The 5287-nt window shown below is 41.9% G+C and overlaps 1 protein-coding gene across 5 annotated transcripts in view; it reads right to left on the reverse strand.

The window, feature by feature from the left end:
• The window catches only part of LOC129026155 (zinc finger protein 717-like), a 37373-nt gene extending 32102 nt beyond the window's left edge, over nt 1–5271 (reverse strand). For 2 of the 5 annotated variants that reach the window (XR_010123853.1, XR_010123855.1), the window contains exons 1-2: nt 5120–5231; nt 1368–1525 (exon numbers count right to left, since the gene is read on the reverse strand). The gene's annotated coding sequence lies outside the window, so the exon portion shown is untranslated. Of the gene's footprint in view, nt 1–1367; nt 1526–3442; nt 3548–5119 lie in introns of all 5 variants that reach the window. The other 3 variants (XR_010123856.1, XR_010123852.1, XR_010123857.1) reach the window with 3 other exon arrangements.
• Nucleotides 5272–5287: the final 16 nt, after the last annotated feature.

Below are 5287 nucleotides of genomic sequence, written 5' to 3' on the forward strand. Positions count from 1 at the left end.
ACTGCTACACCACAGAGAGCAGAACTGTTAAAAAACGAACAACCAACAACAAAAAAAGAACTGCACAGTGGGATGGATGGGGAATTGGATGAAACAATTGGATAAGCTATGTAAAGGAGAAGGAGAAGAATTCAGGAAAAAAAGACAAGCAGCATCAGTGAGATCATGATAGAAACTAACACAGAAGAATTTCCAGGAGAAGATAATGAACAATAATTTGAAATGCAGGAATCCCCCCTTATCCATGGGGGATACATTCCAGGTCCCCTAGCAGATCCCTGAAACTGTTTATAGTACCAAACCTTATATACACTATGTTTTTTCTTATATATACATACCCTTGACAGTTTAATTTATAAATCAGGCACAGCATGATATTAACAACAATAAAATGGAACAATTATAACAACATACTATACTAAAAGTTATAGGAATGTGGTCTCTCAAAATATCTTATTCTACTGTATTCAACATATTCAAAATATCAAAATATTTAAGATATTCAAAATATCTTATTGTCTTTTCTGTCTGCAGTTGACTACGGGGAACTGAAACCACAGAAAGCAAAACTGTGGATAAGGGGGATTACTGTACGGCACAAGATTCAAGTAAGGCAGACTACAGAACAGCCATTGGGGTTGCATATAATTTAGGTTAATGGTGAGCATTAGAATAAACCAATTAAGACTACACTGAATGAAAATGCAAGTGAGCAGTGGAAATATTTGTCAGAAAATACAATTGTGAACAATCTGCTACAAATTCTTCATGTACAGATGAATTGACAGAAACGTATGGGGGGTTAGTTAAGGACCTGTGGTCAACTCAATCCTCCAGATGTTCTAAGTTTTAGCCATGAATCAAGTAGGGCCTTCCAAAAGCCGTCTGGGACCGCACTGTTTTAGCAACTCCAGAAAAACCTCATTACGGGAGTTATGCTTTAGCACTAAGTGACTGTTTCTACTGCAAAATGCTAAAAGTGTTTATTTCCAGGTTGGTAGTAAAAAAACTTTTCACTACATCATCTCTGTGACCAATGCAGTCAGTGTTCCAGACTTTGGTGACAGCAAGTCTTCCTGTCCCACAAGAATGCAGCATGCACTCCTTACAGGTTCCATTCCAATCATGCAACAAATGTAACTGCCTTTTTGTTGCAGCATCAGAAAGACCAGAGACACATTTGTACTCAAGTTCCATGGCTTATAACCTGCATATGTCTACATGCCAGCATTATTTTATTTATGTGCATTTCCTTTAACCTGAATTTTACTTATTTCTATTTTTTCATTTTAATCCGTGGGTGGACTCCATAAAGGCAAAAAATACAATGTAAAACAAAGTGAGGAATATATAAACAAATGACTCACCAGAGATTTATTCATCGTTTGTTGATTGTGGAAATGCACAGAGCACTCTGGAAGCATAGCTGGGAGAACAGTCGAATGGAGTGGGTTAAGCAGAGAACCGATGTGTCTTGGTCCTAGATTCTCTTGCCCAAAACGCTCTACACAATAGCTGGAAAAGACTAAAACAACAACAAAACCTCCCTGTGACAGAATAGTCATTCATGCCTCAGTAAGGGACAACAAATATCCCACTGAAGATGTACCCACAAGAACGTTAATTAGTAGAGATACATACAATTTATTTTGGGATTAATGAAAACATGTATTACCTACTGATTAAGAGACAATTAATTTATCCAAAGAAACAATGTAATAATTTAAACTAAAGAAATATACATTTAGTCTTCAATGAAATTAATATTGTAGAAATATAATTCAGCTGCATTATCTATTTCACTACTAATATGGAGATTCTACACGATTCCATATAGGTGTTTCCACTAGAATACATCTTGCTTTTATACCTTCGCATCATTGAAAGGATTCATGTTTTATATATCTATGCATCATTGAAAGGATGCATCTTTTATATACCTAGGCATCATTGAAAGGATGCATCTTTTATATATCTACGCATCATTGAAAGGATGTATGTTTTATATACCTAAGCATCACTGAAAGGATGCATTTTATATACCTACTCATCACTGAAATGATGCATCTTTTATATACCTACGCATCATTGAAAGGATGCATTTTTTATATACCTAAGCATCATTGAAAGAATGCATCTTGCAACCCAACATTTTTTGCCCACAATTATATAGGGGGAAAGATGTACATATTGTATATTTCTTGGGATATACTGTTTTAGTAATGTTTCCTAGTGACAAGTCTCCCTGTATCTAAGACCTCATAGAGTGTGTTCTCATAATGAATGGGGCTCTGGCATTTGACTTGCTTTGGCCAATGGGACATAGAAAATATGATGAAAATATATGTTGGAAAAGTACTTGCCCACTGGTGCTTGCCTTCTTGGACAAGTGTCAGCATGAACCACCAGACATGTGAGTGAAGGCACCAGATGACTAAAGCCTCATTTGTGATCCAGACAATATTAGCAAAGGAAATGCCCAGGAGAACACACGCCAAAATGTGAATCAACAGAACTTCTATCAAATAAAGTGGTCACTTCTTTTTAAGCCATTGAGTTTCGTTGGTTCTTTACACAGAAAACAGTAACTGATACACCTAAGCCACCAGAACTCAATGTTTTTAAGAAAATCGTGTGAAGGAGATAATGTGAAATTACTTGTCAAATACAATCACTAGAACATCACAACCTCATGTAGAAGTTTTGCAAATCACAATAAATGCCAACTTGATGGAAATCAGTGAGACTGCTGGTGCTAAATCATAAAAAGCAACTCTTTGCATATTAGTAAATTGTGTTTTAAGGTTCTTTACATCATAAAAATGTCTGTTGACTTTTAAAAAAATACACAAAAAGGATCTCTTACAAAGTGAGCATTGTACTGTATTTTACTTACATTTTAAGATACTGGTTGGAATAGAAGTGAAACACTGTCTAATCTTCCCTTTTTAAGTATGTAAAATATACTATTGTTTTCCTACAGAATTTATAATTTCCAAGAACAGATTACTGACACTGAGCAGGAAACACTTGTGTTATTTGTCCGTGAGGTCACATAATTCAAAGAAAGAGTTGGGGATAAAAAGGAAAAGAGATGGTTACGGAAATGTTTCTGCTTGGTTGATTGGTTGGTTGGTTGGTTTTGAGACAGAGTCTCATTCTGTCACCCAGGCTGGAGTGCAGTGGCACAACCACAGCTCACTGTAACTTCGCCCTCCTGGGCTCAAGTGATCTTCCCACCTCAGCCCCCCAAGTAGTTGGGGCCACAAGTGGATGCCACCACAACCAGCTAAATTTTTTTTTTTTTTTTTGTGAACACATAGGGTCTCCCTATGTGGCCAAGGCCAGTCTCAAACTCCTGGGCGCAAGCGATCCTCCTGTCTGGCCTCCCAAAGTGCTATGATTATAGCTGTGAGATACTACACCCGGCAAGGGAATGTACTTTATTATTATTTTTTCCAGTGGGAGGGGTGAGCAGGCAGGGAGGGGCTGAGGAAGTACTTTAAAGCAATGTTTGTTCTTAGTTGACTTCAGTGTCAGCAAAAATCTAAAAAAAAAAAAAAAAAAAAAAAACTTTTGACTTAATTGGGGCAAAATGAGTAACACTAGCCAAAAAGTCAGGATGCATAACATCTGTATATCATGTGACCCTGGCAAGTCACAGCTCCTCAAAGCCAGATTTTTTTCATGTTTCTCATAAGGTAGAAATAGTTTGGCTAACCCTTACTGAACTACCAGGAAGAGCTACCAGGATAGAGGGAGCTTCGGCATATCACTGGAAGCTGAATTTCATGACAGGCCTTTTTTTTTTTTTTTTTTTTGAGAAACAGAGTCTCTCTCTGTTGCCCAGGCTAGACTAGGGTGGCACAATCTCGGCTCACTACAACCTCCGCCTCCCCAGTACAAGTCATTCTCTTGCTTCCGTTTCCCAAGTAGCTGGGACTATACAGGTGTGCACCACCACGCCCAGCTAATTTTTGTATTTTTTAGTAGAGACAAGGTTTCACTATATGTTGGCCAGGCTGGTGTCGAACTCCTGACCTCAGGTGATCCTCCTGCCTTGGCCTAGGCTACTTTTAAGAAAGTTCAGCCACTGGAAACAATGAGAAAAGATTGAAGGAATGAAAGTGTCTTTACAGAGTACTCGAGACAGATCCTCTCAGGTATAACAGGATATTTTTCCACCGAAGGCCACACTATTAAGTCCTCTCCAATAAGTAACATCTCTTTGGCCCCTGCCTGTCATTCGCAGCCAAACTCCCCTCTTCCTTCTGAATGTTGGTCCAAACCTTCCGCTACCACCCAGTGTTTGAGAGCTATTGGATAAGGTCTTATCAACCAAATCTGGGCCATTCCGGGGAGTGGGAAAATAACTGCTTAGGTCATACAAACTGGAATCTTCACCTGTGACACTTCCTCTGCTTTGAAGTACCAGTGAGAGGGTTAGTCCAAAGAGGTGTTCTTTTAGGTGGGATTCCTAAAAGGCGCCCTCCTCCAAACTTTGTAACACCTACTTTATTACAAAGAAAACAGGACCATCATCTGGGACCCCCAACTTCCCTAGAAACCAGATCTTGTATAAACTCCTATAAACTAAAGCCGGGATGGGATGCGTAGGAAGGGGACACAAGCAGAATCTTCACTTGCTGAAAAGACACCGGGAAACCCTACTAATACACTCGCCAAGTAGTAGGACGGTCGGTGTGCACGCGCTTCATACTCCTCGTCTGGGAATGAGGGGCATCTCCCTAGAACTTCCCTATGCTGACCTTACAAGGGCGTGCATGGAACGCCGCACAAGGTTCATGCAGTGCGGGAGCGCAGCCTCCCCGCAGACCTCCCAGGCTCGGGTGGCCTGCAGACCCCGTCCCCCCGCCACCGGCTTCGCCCACCCGCTCCGGCGTCTCTGGAACTGGCTTCAGTACCGGGATCCCACGCCCGCCCTCCCAGCAGTGCCGCCCTTTCAGCCCCAGCCTGGGTCCGCGGGCCGCACCTGCGCATCAGGCCCCGCCCCCCTGAGATTTGCCCACGCCTCTGCTCCCACCAACTGTGGCACGTCAGCCCCGCCTCCCTATGGTGCCTCCAAGCCCGCTGTCTCCTGTTTCATCCTACCACCGACCTGCAGGGACGAAGAGACTCCAACCCCAGAGCTTCCAGAGCACCCTCTCCATTGCGGCAGGAGCCGGAATTCTCTAGCGGAAGATGGCGGGCGTGGGCGGGATGGCGCATGCGCAAAGAGCCCTTCCCGCCGTCCTGTGCTGGTGACGTCATTGGAAGCCAAGACTGC

The sequence above is a fragment of the Pongo pygmaeus genome, chromosome 16 (genome assembly GCF_028885625.2).
Source record: "Pongo pygmaeus isolate AG05252 chromosome 16, NHGRI_mPonPyg2-v2.0_pri, whole genome shotgun sequence".
Classification (NCBI taxonomy): Eukaryota; Metazoa; Chordata; class Mammalia; order Primates; family Hominidae; genus Pongo; species Pongo pygmaeus.